The sequence below is a fragment of the Aotus nancymaae genome, unplaced genomic scaffold, assembly GCF_030222135.1.
Source record: "Aotus nancymaae isolate 86718 unplaced genomic scaffold, 86718_ANA_hifiasm-v0.15.2.pri h1tg000036l, whole genome shotgun sequence".
Lineage (NCBI taxonomy): Eukaryota > Metazoa > Chordata > Mammalia > Primates > Aotidae > Aotus > Aotus nancymaae.
Genome location: NW_026988450.1, coordinates 78224048 through 78240083, shown reverse-complemented (window position 1 = coordinate 78240083; position 16036 = coordinate 78224048). Strand labels below are relative to the sequence as shown.

General features: G+C 44.0%; 1 protein-coding gene across 15 annotated transcripts in view; it reads left to right on the top strand.

The window, feature by feature from the left end:
• CYRIB (CYFIP related Rac1 interactor B) overlaps nt 1-16036 on the top strand; it is a 172348-nt gene that overhangs the window by 51099 nt on the left and 105213 nt on the right. For 5 of the 15 annotated variants that reach the window (XM_064384586.1, XM_064384593.1, XM_064384596.1 and 2 more), the window contains exon 2: nt 14880-15023. The exons of 8 other annotated variants lie outside the window; for them this stretch is intronic. The gene's annotated coding sequence lies outside the window, so the exon portion shown is untranslated. Of the gene's footprint in view, nt 1-5667; nt 5686-6232; nt 6250-14879; nt 15024-16036 lie in introns of those variants that run through there. 2 more of the 15 variants (XM_064384587.1, XM_064384588.1) reach the window with 2 other exon arrangements.

The following is a 16036-nucleotide window of genomic DNA, read 5'->3' as shown; positions in this document are numbered from 1 at the left end:
TACAGGCATGAGCCACAACACTCGGCCTATTTTAAACTCTGATCTCTGGTTTGTGCATCCAGGGGTAGAATTTTTAGGAAGTAGTAATGTCATGTATGATATCACAGGGGCAAGAAGAGGCAATGGAGCAAGAGTGGAGCTCTGCCTTTCTTCTTTTGTATTTAAAAACAAAGCAATCTTTTGTGAATGTGGTTGGAGAAACTGGCATACTCATTCTGAGAGTGAAAATTAGTACAACCTCTTTGGAGGACCATTTGGTACTGTCTACCATTTTAAGTGCACATACCCTCTGACCCTGCAATCCCACTTCAAGGATTTTATCTTATAAGTTCTGTCTTTCCTATAGTAATACATGTGTGTGAAGATGCATGTAATATATATTCATTGCAGCATTGCTAGTAATAGACCGTGGAAGCAACTTAATGTATGTCGATAAGAAATTGATTTAGGCTGGGCGTGCTGTCTCATGCCTATAGTCTCAGCACTTTGGGAAGCTGAGGCAGGTGGATCACTTAGGTCATGAGTTAGAAACCAGCCTGACCAATGTGGTAGAAACCGTGTCTCTACCAAAAAATACAAAATTAGCCGGTGTGGTGACCTGTGCCTGTAATCCCAGCTACTCGGGAGGCTGAGGCAGGAGACTAGCTTGAATCCGGGGGTGACGGCTGCAGTGAGCTGAGACTGCGCCACTGCACTCCAGCCTGGGTGACAAGAGCAAGACTCTGTCTCAAAAAATAAACAAACAAGACCCAAAAAAATGAAAAATAAGGAATTGATTGAACATATATTCTTACAGTAGATTGCTCCACCACTGTTTAAAATAGTAGGTTATATCTGCTAAGAAGGAGTGATTTTCAGGGTATATTCTTAAGTTTAAGAAAAAAGCAATACGCAGGAACGTATATGTGATATGCTGCCAGGTACAGGAAAACAAGAAGAGGGTATAAGTGTTTATACACACCCACCCACACACATACTCATGCTTGATTATGCCTAAGCGATTGCTGGAAGGACACACACACACACACATGCACACACACACACACGCACAGTGTCTGGGGGAATTCTGTATACTTCTTGGAAAAGCTTAGAGGATTGTGGGTCTTGGGTGGGTGGAAGATATCCTGATGTATGTCCTTTTATATTTCTTTGAATGTTTAGAGGAGATTTAGCAGGTCTCCTAGGTGGGGTTGCATATCCCCCATGGGAAACCAATCTTTATTGAGCATTTGCCAAGCACCAGGCAATTACCTGTGTTATCTGCTCACAGGTAAGATAGATCACACAGGTCAGGATGTGAGGATGTGTCCTTACACATGCAGAACACTGGAGTCCTCTCCACTGCCTGCTGATACCTGGACTACAGAGCTGCCTAGTAAATGTGTAATAAATGATCATCTCATTTTCTTTTTCTTTTTCTTTATTTCTTTGGAGACAGGCTTTTGCTTGATCACCCAGGCTGAAGTGCAGTGGCATGATCACGGCTCACTGCAGCCTTGACCTCCCAAGCTCAAGTGATCCTACCATCTCAGCCTCCTGAGTAGCTGGGACTACAGGCATGTGCCACCACGCCTGGCTAATTTTTTTCATTTTGTAGAGATAGGGGTCTCCCTGTCTTGCCCAGGCTGGTCTTGAACTCTTGGGTTCAAGCGATCCAAGCGATCCTCCTGACTTGGCCTCCCAAAGTGCTGGGATGACAGGTGTGAGCCACTGTACTTGGCCCATAATCCCATTTTCAAGAAGAGGGATGGTACCTTTGTTGTGCAAAGACCTGTGGCATGCAGGTAGAGGAAGGGAAATTCCATGGCAGCCTACAGGGTATTTTGGAAACAGGGGTAACCCAGCTGCTTCATAGAAATCTGAGTTATCTGGGAGGCATCTCAAGCCTTTCTCCTTACACTAGTCCCTGGCACCTTTCTTGAGACCACATGGAAGTATTGAGTCAGTACTAATTTTTCCAACTGTCAGATTCTTTGTTCTGGAAAGCTGTAGCTTGTGTTTCTGGACCACATGAATTGCTGATGTGTTTAGAAACAACAAAAGCAAGGAGAATTTGTCCTGCGATGTCCTCCTTTTCCGAATTATTTTATCTTTACAACTTTCCCGTTGAGTATGCATCATCAAAGGTCTAAGAGACACCAGCTTCTGTTCACTTAAAAAGAGTGCCCTTTAGGACCTTTCTTCTCAAAATAGATGTTCCCAGAGGTGCTTTTATTGTTGTTATTGTTGTTTTCTGCAATCAGTCACATTTCTAACCCATCAGGAAATGTTTTGTAGAGCCAGAGGCTTTCTCTCTGCCCCTTCCCTTGATCATTTGGAAATAAATTCAGTAAGGAGGTTATTCATCCTGAAAGGGCTGTTTTGATGCTGTTGTGATGTGATCAATGCCCAAATGGTCAAGAAAACTGGAATGAAAACTTAAGCGTATGGAATCAAAATCACAAAAACTGACCTGGGTGGTATTTAAGAGCGTAACATTATCTGCACAATTCAGATGAAATACTTGAGAGTGAGAGTTATTTGACCTTAGCACTTTGCTGGTCTCTTGAGACAGTATTTTGTAGGCTCTGAGAGAGCTGTTAAGAGTTTAAAGTATCATTACCCTTATGTGCAATGTGGGATGTAGTGGTTTTAGTTTACTGCAAGATGAATGTGAATCAACAGTGTTATCTGACTCCCCCAAATAGCAATTCCATCTTCACTGCCTGAATAGAGATAGGAAGTAGCTATTGCTTTGTGAGGCCTTCCTGGACCCAGGTGCTGTGCTGTGCTCATATTGCACTGTGTAGCATTTAATTAAAGCAATTATCTTATTGGCTTTAAATAACTGTAGTTGTTTGTAGCTATCTCCACATCAGCCTGTGAGTGTGGAAGGATGGTATGGATCACCTCGCTTCATCTGTGTATAGCCAGCATGCAGCCTACACCACAGCACTTCGGATTTCATTAGTCAGGATTCTGTCGACCTTGAAACAGAATCTCACCTCGAACTGGCTTCTGCAGAAAGGGGATTTGTTGGTTTATGTAACTGAAGAATCTAGGAATGAAACATAAGGCATGGTGGATCCAAGGCTTAAAGTGTTGCCAAGGCTTACACAGTTTTTCACCATCTTCAGCAGTGCCTCCTTTTTCTTTTGGACTGTGGTACAAAATGGTTGTCAGCAGTTCTAGCAGGAGGTAAAAAAAAAAAAAAAAAAAAAGCCAGTGTTCCAGTAGTTCAACAGAAGTCTTAGAATTGAGTCCAACTGTCTCTCTGATTGGTCTTTTCTGGATAACATGTACATCCCTGAACCAATCGCTGTGGCAAGCAAATGCAATGCTCTGATTGGCCAACTTGGATCAAATGCCCTCCCTCTGAGGGAGATTGGGTGCAGCCTGCACCTGCTCAGGTACAGGGACTGAGAATGAGGGAAAGACTGCAGGTCCCCAGGGAAATGCAGGTACCGTTTGTGAATGGTGGGTAGGCAAAAGCCAAGGATGTCCAATATAGTAGGTTTTTAATCAGTGTTTACTCAGTGAATGAATTAACAGATGAATGAGCAAACAGGAGCGTGCTGCTGATTCTGTGAGCTGGTTATGCAATACCCCGAGTGGGGTTTTAACAGATGGAGCCTTTGCAGAGGGGAAGGATAGAAGAGGGCTCTGAAATCAAGTCATCTGAGGATACCATCAAATTAGCTGAAATATTTAACAAGAAATAGGAGACAGAGGAGACATAAGATAGCTGTTTCCAAATGTAAAGGGCATTCATAGGGAAGGGACATTTTCTGGGTCCCTACCTTATGCCGTAGATGCTGGGCTGGACACGTTAACTGACATCACCCCACTTTTATTTTCATTTTATTTTACGTTATTTTATTTTTTAGAGATGGGGCCTTGCTCTGTGGCCCAGGCTGGAGTGCAGTGGTACAATGCTAGCTTACTGCAGCCTCAATCTCCCAGGCTTAAGCAATCCTGCCTCCCTCCTGAGTAGCTGGGACTACAGGCACACACCACACTCAGATAATTTTTTTTTCCAGACAGGGTCTTGCTCTGTTGCCCAGGCTGGAGTGCAGTGGCACAATCACTGCAGCCTTGACTTCCCAGGCTCAGGTGATCCACCTCAGCCTCCCCAAGTAGCTGGGACTGTAGGCAAGCACCACCATGCGTGGCTAATTTTTTGTATGTTTGGTAGAGAAGGGGTCTCCCATGTTGCTCAGGCTGGTCTCCAACTCTTGGGCTCAAGCCATCCTCCTGCCTTGGCCTCCCAAAGTGCTGAGATTACAGGCATGAGCCGCTGTACTTATCTGCAATTTAAAAATTTTTATTTAATCTTGATAATTATGTTTGTTAAAGAACTTAGCTCCGAGAATTTAGGAACTTGCTTGGGGTCCTAGGCCTGGGCTCTGACAAGGCCAGAATTCAGTCTAGGTCTGCTAGTTCAGAAGCCCCTCAGATTTCCTGGTATTTGATTTAGCTGCTGCAAAGCCAGCAGACTGTACTATATAATAGGGTTTTGCCATAGTTCTCTTTTGAGAATCTTGATTTCATCAGTATTTGTTTATCCACTCATTCATCTTCATTCATGTACTCAGGAAATATTCCATTGATTGCCTACTGGGGTACTAGAGATAGACCAGTGAATGATTCAAGCCCCTGCCCTCCTGGAGCTTATAGTCTGGCCAAGTTCCATATTACTTCTAAGTGGTTCAATGACAGCCTCTAAGGATGTACAGATCTATGATAATACCAGTCACACTAGTCCCACCCCTCTGTAAGGAGGCAACCAGCAAAACCAAGAAGCTGGATGGCTCAGTTCTATCTATGCTGTCTACCTGGGATGCTGCTCCTAAAGGGGCTGATGGATGTTGAGGTATGGGAGGCTCAGTGTGCCTCACCTGTTCTCATCCTCCCAGGCTGGCTCTGCTGGGTGATCTGGGCTGTGTCCCACCACTCTGTCCATATGATAACTTCCTTTTCTGAACCCCAGAGCAGAACCCATGGAATAAAGCAGGGTTAGCTGAATAGGAGGGAAATAAATATTTCTTGAATGAGGCCTCCCCTGCCCAGGGAAGTAGGTATTATTGTCTCCATTTTTCAGGGGAAGAAGCTGAGGCTTTGAGTCATGATTTGAGCCCAGGCCTGTCTGATGGCTCCAAAATGGTATGGGCTTCCTCTTGACCCTCCTTTGATCCAGACAGGTCTGGAGAGTAGGGCTTTCAAAGCTTCTGAACTGCAAGGTGATCTGAATAGCTGGGATTACAGACGCCTGCCACCATTCCTGACTAATTTTTGCATTTTTAGTAGAGACAGGGTTTCATCATGTTGGTCAGGTTGGTCTCAGTCTTCTGATCCGCCCGCCTCAGCCTCCCAAAGTGCTGGGATTACAGGCGTGAGCCACGGTGCCTGCCTTTTTTTTTTTCTTGAGACGGAATCTTGCTCTGTCACCAGGCTGCAGTGCAGTGGCGTGATCTTGGCTCACTCTAACCTTTCCCTCCCGGGTTCAAGCGATTCTCCTGCTTCAGCTTCCCGAGTAGCTGGGATTACAGGTGCCTGCTATCATACCCAACTAATTTTTGTATTTTTAGTAGAGACGGGATTTCGCCACGTTGGCCAGGCTGATCTTGAACTCCTGACCTCAAGTGATCTGCCCACCTTGGCCTCCCAAAGTGCTGGGATTACAGGAGTGAGCCACTGTGCCTAACTGTGAGTCGTTCAGTTTCATTTCATGTATTTATCTAAAGAAGTACTTATGGAGGGCCTAGGTACAGGAAATGTTAGGCCCTGGGTGACCATGATTGACCAGTGTTTCTGCTGCCAGGGAACTTAAAGTCTGAGTTAAATAATTGGAAGTGCACAATCTTTCATTCAGTGATTTATTCAGCCATGCACCAGGATGTATCAGTTAGGTGCTTTGAATTGCAAGTGACAGAAATCCCAGTTCAAATGGGATAATTGATAAAAGCAGTTAAGTGATTCACACAACCAGAAAGTGGAGAGGGAAAGATAGATCAGGACTCCGCCTACATTTCTTTGTGATTCTTCCAGCTCTGTACTTCTGTCTGCTCTGTTCTCAGGTTGACTTCCTTCAAAGTCGTAAGAGAAAAGAGCTACCATCTCTCTCTAGAGTCACTGAGCAAACTTCATGAGCTTCGTCCTGATTGGATCATTTCAGGACATGCATTCATTTTTCAACTAATTGTGGTGGCAGGGGAAATGGGATAACACTGATTGGCTTAGACCATTCAGGACCTGTCCTTGGAATTGGAGGTGAGGTGTGTTTAACTGAAGGATTCGTCTCCATGGGGGAGGAGTGAAGTAGATGTTGACAAAGACGTGATGACAGCCTCTTAGTGGGCAGTGTGCTAGGATTGGCATACAAATATGAGTAAAAGTATCATCTCTTATTAGACACTCATCTTTTTCTTATTTTTAGAAATATTAATAATAGAGATGGGATCTTGCTAAGTTTCCCAGTCTCAAACTCCTGGGTTCAAGCGATCCTCCTACCTCAGCCTCCTAAAGTGCTGGGATTACAGGCGTGAGTCATCACAGTGGACCAGAAACTCACCTTCTCTAGTGAGCTTCCTGAGAAGGACATTTACCTAGCCTTAATTGAATGCTGGGTACTCGACATACATTTTTCAGAGTTAATTCTCATAATATCCCTCTCAAAGAAATAAATATTTCCAGTTTACAGATGAGGAAGCAAGTTCAGAGAGCTGGAGTTGCTTGCCGGCGGTCACACGCCACGCACACCTAGGAAGCAGGCAGGGCGTGGCTGTGGCTGTGGCTTCCACACTATTTCCTCTGCTTTTTTGTGATTGTGGTAGAGAAAATAAATCGTTAATAGAGACCCTAAAAAGGTTCGTTGAATGACTCTTCTGCAATAAACAGAGCCTTGGGAGTAGTTACTGCTTTTCATTTCAAGCTTTTGTTAGAGGAATCTCGCCTGCCTCTTTTTTTTTTTTTTTTGAAACTGAGTCTCGCTCTGTTGCCCAGGCTGGAGTGCCGTGGCATGATCTTGGCTCACTGCAACCTCCAACTCCTGGGTTCAAGCGATTCTCCTGCCTCAGCCTCCTCAATAGCTGGGATTATAGGCACGTGCCACTGCGCCTGGCTGATTTTTTTGTATTTTTAGTAGAGATGGGGTTTCACCATGTTAGCCAGGATGGTCTCGATATCCTGACCTCGTGATCTGCCTGCTTCAGCCTCCCAAAGTGCTGGGATTACAGGCATGAGCCACCTCGGCCGGCCTTTTTTTTTTTTTTTTTTTTTAAAAATAGCTGTAGATGGGAGGAAAACTCTTCTTCCAGGTTGAGGTAAATAACAGAAATTGAATGAGTTCGAGAAAAAGCAGAACCATTGTCAACTGACAATGTCTCCAAAGAGATTATTACATCAGATAATTTTACAGAAATGGTTTCTCTCTCCTTTTGACTTTTCTGCCTGAGGCTGCCATTAGGTTTTAAAGTAATAGAGTAGCTATTATGTAATTGTGTACAATGCTTCCTTCCCTTGGGCCCACAGTTAACTTGTGCCTTTAAAATACAGAATACAGTTTTTTTGGTAAAGAGTTTATGTAAAGCCAGTGTGGTTCCTAAATTAAACTGCCAAAATGAGGGCAAACAAGCTGGGTTTTCGGGCTTTCTCCAGGTTCTGCAGAGATGTAACATCTGACAGATCAGGAAGACGATTTGTCGAAAGTCATTTGTGTGCTGGTGCAGAATGTGTTCACGCCGCTCCTGCCCACAATGTGCGTGTGCTGTACTTCACTGCCCAGTGGAAAGGCTCTCATTTGTTCATAGGTGCCCCAACCTCACCTACTTCCATTCCATCCAGGCAGATACAGTTTCATCTGGGGAGAAATTAATAATTTTGTTTCCAGAGACAGAATCTCACTCCATTGCTCAAGCTGGAGGGCAGTGGCACGATCTCGGTTCACTACAACCTCCATCTCCTGGGTTCAAGCGATTCTCATTCCTCAGCCTCCCAAGTAGCTGAGATTATAGGCACGTGCCACCATGCTCGGCTAATTTTTTGTATTTTTAGTAGAGATGGGGTTTCACCATGTTGGCCAGCTGGTCTTGAACACCTGACGTCAAGTAATCTGCCCGCCTCGGCCTCCCAAGGTGCTGGGATTACAGGCATGAGCCACTGTGCCCGGCAGTAAAAAACTTTGAAACCCAAATGGTGGTTGGTGACAAGTTGATGAATAAGGTTTTCAGCTTAGATGCTGTGCTTTTTGAGCTCTTGTGTCTGCTTTTTTTCCAGGTTATTACTGATGATAATTGATTTATCTATCCAAATTTCCAGCACATTATGTACAGTGTTTTAAGTCTTGGGGACAGAGAATTGAGCAAAGCACAGCCTTAAGTGCTAATCGCCTTTAGTGGCCTTCCTCTAACCAGATTTCCCCCAAGTCTGTCCGCATTGGTGTGATCTGTGGGTGCTGATTTACTCTGGTTCAAGCAAACTTCAACTGGACTTGGGGAAAGGTATGAAGTAGAAGTAAATAGCACATGGGAAAGGTCTGGGGATAAAATGCAGAGGCTTAGCCATGCACAGAGCTCATGCCTGTAATCTCTGCACTCAGGGAGGTTGTGGTGGGAGGATTGCTTGAGCCCAGGAGTTTGAGATCAGTCCTAGCAACATAGCAAGGGTATTGAACTCCTGAACTCAAGGGTATTGCTACGTTGCTAGGACTGATCTATCATCAATAGTAATAATAGAAAAGAAAAAAAAAAATAGCCGGGCATAGTGGTGTATGCCTGTAGTCCCAGCTACTTGGGAGTCTGAAGTGGGAGCATCACTAGTGCCCTGGAGGTGATGCTACTGCACTCCGGCCTGGATGACAGAGCAAGAGCCTTTCGAAAGAAAGAAAGAGAGAAAGAGAGAGCGAGAGGAAGGACGGAAGGAAGGAGGGAGGGAGGGAGAGAGAGAAAGAAAGAAAAATAAAAAGAAAAGAAAAGAAAGAAAAGGCTTAAATGTCAAATAATGACCAGAAAAACAGGGCTCTGGGCTCATTGTGACCCTGCAGGGGTGAACAGTTGGTTTTCATTAGGGATGAAATTTAGGGGCTTTGTTACCACACTATAACCCAGCTCACCCTGTCATGTAACCACTACTGTCATAGAGGGAGCACGATTCATGGAACTTGGGAGCAGGTGTGTGTGTGCGTACGTGTGCATGCAAAGACATGTATGTGTATATATGAATCTTGCTGCCTCTTGAAGCTGGTTTCCAAACTTGTCTACACGTTAGAATCACCTGGCAATCTTTTAAAATCCCAAGCCTCAGGCCATACACTAGATGAATTACTTCATAGACTCTGGGGGTGGGACGGAAGCATTAATAGTTTTCTTAAGCTCTCCAGGTGATTCTAATGTTCAGGACAAGTTAAGTTCAGGAATCACTGTTCTGTGAGAATTATACTAATATCATGATGATGATTATTTGAGGAAGAGTGGGCATAATGGTAGTGACAGTGGGAGTAGCCATCATTATCATTTACTGGCTGCTACCTATATGCCAGGCAGTATCCTGGGTGTTTTACAAAGATGATCACTTCTGATTCTCACTGTGCTCCACTAGACAATTTTGTAGGTGGTTGGAGAAGGAAAGGAGAGGGTCATATCTTTTTTTTTTTGAGACGGAGTTTTACTCTTGTTGCCCAGGCTGGAGTGCAATGGCGCCATCTTAGCTCACTGCAACCTCTGCCTCCTGGGCTCTGGCAATTCTCCTGCCTCAGCCTTCCAAGTAGCTGGGATTACAGGCATGTACCACCATACCTGGCTAATTTTGTATTTTTTTTAGTAGAGATGGACTTTCTCCATGTCGCTCAGGCTGGTCTCAAACTCCCGACTTCAGGTGATCCGCCTGCCTCAGCCTCCTAAAGTGCTGGGATTACAGGCATGAGCCACTGTGCCTGGCTGAGGGTCATATCTTTCAAACTGATGTCAGCCACAGAGTTGGCTAACCAGATTGTCAGGTGAAAATGAGTAAGATGGGGTTGCCGGGCTACCTTCTTGACCCCAGAGGGACCACTGTGGTCATCCTTAGGGCTGAGATTCAGGGTTTCTTTGTTACCACAGCATAACCTATCCCATCCTGATGGATGCAACCATCCTTTTAATAACCACAATGGATTCAGGTGTCAGTGTTCAGAAGGACATTTTGCAACGTGATAAATTGAGGGTAGTTTATTTTGGCTTGAGGCTTGGAAAGAGAAGAGTGCAGTAAACCAGGCTATTAATCTTGGGTTGCTTGGTTCATCCATCAAAACCACTTTGTATGTGTCTCAAGGAATCACATTTAATAAATTAATAAAATGCTACCTTGTGTTTTGTAGCACTTTTCTCAGCGGAATACACAGTGCTATGCAAACCTCCTACTGTTGTTAGTCTTTGATACACCATAGAAGGTTTGTAAGAGGTAAGCAGGGCATTTTACCATAAGGTAAAATGAGGAAGTAAGTTACCTTGAAATGCTTATTTAACATCTCTATAGATTTCTGAAGTCTGCAGAGATTTCTGGTGGGAGCCTTTATGTGTAAGTAGAAGTTTGGCTGGGAAATATGGGAGTGTTGTGAAAAGTGTTCCCAGCAAAGGAACAGCATAGAGAAAGGTGGAACAGCAAGCAACAGTATTTACATGGTCAGGTGAGCATTATGACTGAGAAAGATACCAGTCCTCACTATTTTGGGTGATTGGGAAATCTGATAAAGCCTGCATTTCTATTTATTTCTTCATCATGCAGCACGTATGTCTTTTTTCTTTCTTTCTTTTTTTTTTTTGACATGGAGTTTCATTCTGTCACCCAGACTGGAGTGCAGTGGCATGATCTTGGCTCACTGCAACCTCCACCTCCTGGGTTCAAGCAATTCTCCTGCCTCAGCCTCCTAAGTAGCTGGGACTACAAGTGTGTGCCACCACTCCTGCCTAATTTTATATTTTTAGTAGAGACAGGGTTTCGCTATGTTGGCCAGGCTTGTCTTGAATTCCTGAACTCAAGTGATTTGCCTGCCTTGGTGTCTCAAAGTGCTGGGATTACAGGTGTGAGTCACAGCACCTGTCTGCAGCACATACATCTTCTAACATTTTTGCAATAGTGGAAGAGATTTGTGTGTTGTGTGTAATGAGGGCCGAATAAGGACAGCAATTAATTGACCTACTTTTTTTTTTTTTTTTTTTTTTTGAGATAGAGTCTCGCTCTGTTGCCAGGCTGGAGCACAGTGGCGCAATCTTGGTTCACTGCAACCTCCGCCTCCCAGGTTCAAGCGATTCTCCTGCCTCAGCCTCCTGAGTAGCTGGGACTACAGGCACGCACCATCACACCCAGTTAATTTTTATATTTTTATTAGAGACGGGGTTTCACCATGTTGGCCGGGATGGTCTCAATCTCTTGACCTCATGTTTCGCCTGCCTAAAAGTGCTGGGATTACAGGTGTGAGCCACTGCGGTGAGCCTAACTTTTACCCTGAAAGATTACACCAGATACCATACCAAATGTTGTACACTGCTTATTAGTGTAGCTATTTCACAGGACTTTATTGATGCCTCAGTGATATAGAATAATCTTTTGGAAATAAAGACAGTATAGACATAAACCCCTCTGATCTCCCCTGGGTCTAGAGTTCATGACTAGGGGATTGCGTCCTGAACAAGTTCCGTAACCACTTGGGCCCTGTATTTTCATAAACAAAAGTGTTAGGTTGAAGGTGAATTCCAAAGTTTCTTCCGCTTCTAAAATTAGTTGATTTCATCCAGAAACTCTGATACCCAGGCACTTATTAAGTACAAATGGCCTATTAAGAAGCTAGGGCAGGTGTGGTGGCTCAAGCATGTAATCCCAGCACTTTGGGAGGCTGAGGTGGGCGGATCACCTGAGATCAGGAGTTTGATACCAGCCTGGCCAACGTGGTGGAACCCTATCTCTACTAAAAATATAAAAATTAGCTGGGCATTGTGCCAGGCACCTGGAATTCCAGCTACTCGGGAGGCTGAGGCAGGAGAATCGCTTGAACCTGGGAGGCAGAGGCTGCAGTGAGCTAAGATTGCACCACTGCACTCCAGCCTGGGTGACAGAGTAAGAGTCTGCCAAAAAAAAAAAAAATTAAAAATTTAAATAAGTACTGAGTTGATAGACATTTCCCCCAAGTCTGTGGATTGAGGTTAGACCAGAGCTTGGGCAAGGTAACATTCTCCCCTTTGCCCTCTTCTGTGAATTACACGTTGGGGAGAGGTATGCATTCTCATTAAACCTGTGTTCTAACATGAAATTGGCACCAGGATTTTAGAGCGGAAGCTTGCTAAACCAGTTACACCTCTTCTTAACTTGGACCATATTGGTTATTTTTTTAAAAAACCTTATGTAATATCTTTACTTCTGTAGCCTCGAAAAGTGACTGTGAGAACCTCAGCTCTTTCAGAGTTTTAGTTCATGTTTGACTTTTTCCCATCATTCTGTCTAAATCTCTGTATTTCAAATACTACGTTACACACTAGTGACCTGATCATTTAGGCTAATTCTGGGCAGGGTTAAATCTTACCTCCTGTCTTGCTTATCTGATTCCCTGGTTCCAGCTCTATGGCCATGCTAGGGATTCACAGTAGTGTTAAGACGGGCCTGTGCTGATTCAGGCTAGGCTAACGTCATCTCCTTGACCAGCTACAGCTGTTGAGTGCATGCCTTGTGCAGGCTCCATGCTCTCACTGGGGATACAGTCATGACAAAACAGTGTGGCCGCTACCCTCCCGGAGCTCACAGTGTTCAATAACCATACAATTACAGTGATGGTGTGTGCTGTAAACAAGAAGCACAGAGGTTGAGAGCACCCCACAGGGGATCTGACCTGGTTTGCTCAAAATGGCAAATGCATGACCATGATGAGGAGCCCAGGAAAGCAGTTAGGGGCTGGAGGCATTAAGAGCAGCAAGTGATCTCGAGTACAAGTTGGGACCAGGTGAACGGGTCAAGAGTCAGCTAATGAACAGGTCCCCTGTTACTGGATAAAGTGCAGGACAAGTCCTTCATCTCCCTGCTCCCTCTCCCCTGACCTTCCAAAGCTGGAGGGAACTCTTGTAGCCCGTTAATTTTACAGGATGTATCGATATCGTCCATGCCATTTATTTCGCAGTTGTGTGTTGCTTTGTATTGGAGTAAGTAGTATGCCTTTCATCTCCTGGAAGAGAAGTCTGTTTCCTACACTCTGTGTTCCCCTAAGTAGGTGGCCCTAGATGGAATGGTTGATGCATCAATTGGCTAATGAAGATGCCTGTGGCATTTCATTTGGTCTTAGAATGTGGGCCATGGTGAAACCCCGTTTCTACTAAAGGTACAGAAAATTAGCCAGGCATAGTAGTGCGCGCCTGTAATTCCAACTACTCAGGAGGCTGAGGCAGGAGAATCACTTGAACCCGAGAGGTGGAGGATGCAGTGAGCTGAGATCGCACCATTGCACTCCAGCCTGGGTAAGAGGGTGAGAGTCCGTCTCAAAAAAAAAAAAGTGGGTCTTGTTCTTTTTGCCTTCAAAGCAGCAGATCAACGGAAGGTTCAGAATGGAGGAGAATGGTAACACGTAACAGTTCCAAGTGTTCCTTTGTGCTGAAATTTACCAGTGCTTCTGTGGATTGAGCCAATTAATGGGGGAAATTCTATAAACCTAGGAATAGTTTAATAGATACTAGCTTGTAATTAAAAGTTCAAGGTAAATTGTCTTTCCTTTATCTGCATGATATTACCTATTTTTCCTTCTGCCTGTGTGATTTATTCCCATTAACAGAGTAACTACCAGCCATGAGCCTTCTGTTTGCTTTCGCCCCTCCTGTGTTTCCTTATTTTCTCTATCAAGTTTCTCCCTTGACCTCTTCTGCTTCCTTTTCTTTTCCATTTTTCTCCTGTCCACACTCTTCCTTTTTAAAATGCCACCTTTTTGGACAAATAAAATGGTTCAAAACATTAAAGGAAAATAAAAAAGGATATGATTTCATTCCCACATTCATCCTGTTATCATTGAGTTTTAACTTCTCTGACCCTTTCTACCATTCCCCACAGGGGTACATATTTTATATTAATTATGTACATAATTTTGCAGTCTATTATATATGTAACTTTATTACAGATTTATCATCTACCTACGTATACATGTAATATACATAATTATAAATGTAATTTTGCATTTTATGATATATGTAGTTTTGTACTTTTTTTTTGAGATGGAGTCTTGCTCTGTTGCCAGGCTGGAGTGCAGTGGCGTGATTTCGGCTCACTGCAACCTCCGCCTCCTGGGTTCTAGTGATTCCCCTGCCTCAGCCTCCCTAATAGCTGGGACTACAGGTGCGCACCACTAGGCCTGGCTAATTTTTTTTTTGTTGTTGTATTTTAGTAAAGACAGGGTTTCACTGTGTTCGCCAGGATGGTCTTAATCTCCTGACCTCATGCTCTACACACCTTGGCCTCCCAAAGTTCTGGAATTACAAGGTGTGAGCCACCATGCCGGGCCTGATATATGTAGTTTTGTACTTTGTTCTTTTAACTTAATATTCACATTTTAAAAATCAACGAATGCTAACTGAGCTCCTAGTATATACCAGACATTGTTCTAGGGGCTGGGTATGCATTAGTGGACAGACCAGCCATAAACTCCTGCTGTCATGGGCTTAGGTCTAGTTCATGGAGAAACACAATAAACATAATACAAACGATGTTAGGAGGTGACAACTGTTATGGAAACAAAGAGTAGGGTTAAAGAAGACTGGGAATATTAATTTATAAAATAGTTTCTTGTGTTTCTACCATTTTCTTATGTACTCAGTTGTATGTTGTCCTTGATGTTGATGGATTTTAATCCACTGAGACCCTTAGGACTAAATAACTTTATTTATTTATTTATTTTCTAGACAGAGTCTCGCTCTGTTGCCCAGGCTGGAGTGCAGTGGCACAATCTCGGCTGACTGCAACTTCTGCCTCCCAGGCTCAAGATTCTCCCACCTGAGCCTCCAGCGATTCTCCTGCCTCAGCCTCCGGAGTAACTGGGACTACAGGTGCGTGCCACCACGCCCAGCTAATTTTTGTGTTTTCAGTAGAGATGGGGTTTTGCCATGTTGGCCAGGCTGGTCTCAAGCTTCTGACCTCGAGTGACCTGCCTGCCTTGCCTCCCAAAGTGCTGGGATTATAGGCGTGAGCCACCGCGCCTGGCCAGGACTAACTATATAACTTTAAATCACCAGAGGACATTTGAGTCCTTGAGAGCAAACCCTTTATTTCTGAGGTGAGAAAACAGGTCCAGAGAAAAGAAATGACTTGCCCAAAATCAGACTGCCCCCAAGTAACAAAGCAAGGACTTACATTTTAATTAAAGTGATTTCCATTAATTCTAAAGATGGTTCTTTCAGAATCCTACTATGCTATTTCCCTATAGTGGGAAATTTAATTTGTGTCTGGTTTTTATTATAAATAATGCTGCAGCTTTATCAAATAGCATCTTAATGAAAGCAAGTCTATTAATAAAAACCATAATAATAAATAATAGAAAATGCTAATACTTATTGTGCTCTTAAATTTTCTGTGCCCTGTGCTAAGCACTTTACATGAAATAATTTACATCTAACAATGAGTACCATTAGTTTCTTCATTTTTTTTTTCTTTTTTTGAGACAGAGTTTTGCTCTCGTCACCCATGCTGGTGCAGTGGTGCGATCTCTTCTCATTGCAACCTCCACCTCCCGGGTTCAAACAATTCTCCTGTCTCAGCCTCCTGAGTAGCTGGGATTACAGGTGCACGCCACCATGCCCGGCTAATTTTTGTTTTTTTGTAGAGACGGGGGTTTTGCCATGTTGGCCAGGTTGGTCTCCAACTCCCGACCTTAGGTGATCCACCTCCTGCTTGGCCTTCCAAAGTGCTGGGATTACAGGCGTGAGCCACCACACCTGGACACTTTCTTCATTTTATAGATGAGAAAATGAAGGGATTAAAACTCAAGACTGACCAAGCCCAGGATCTGACTGTCAGCTTCTATGATATACAGCCTTCCGCGTGTGAATAGTAAAATAACTGT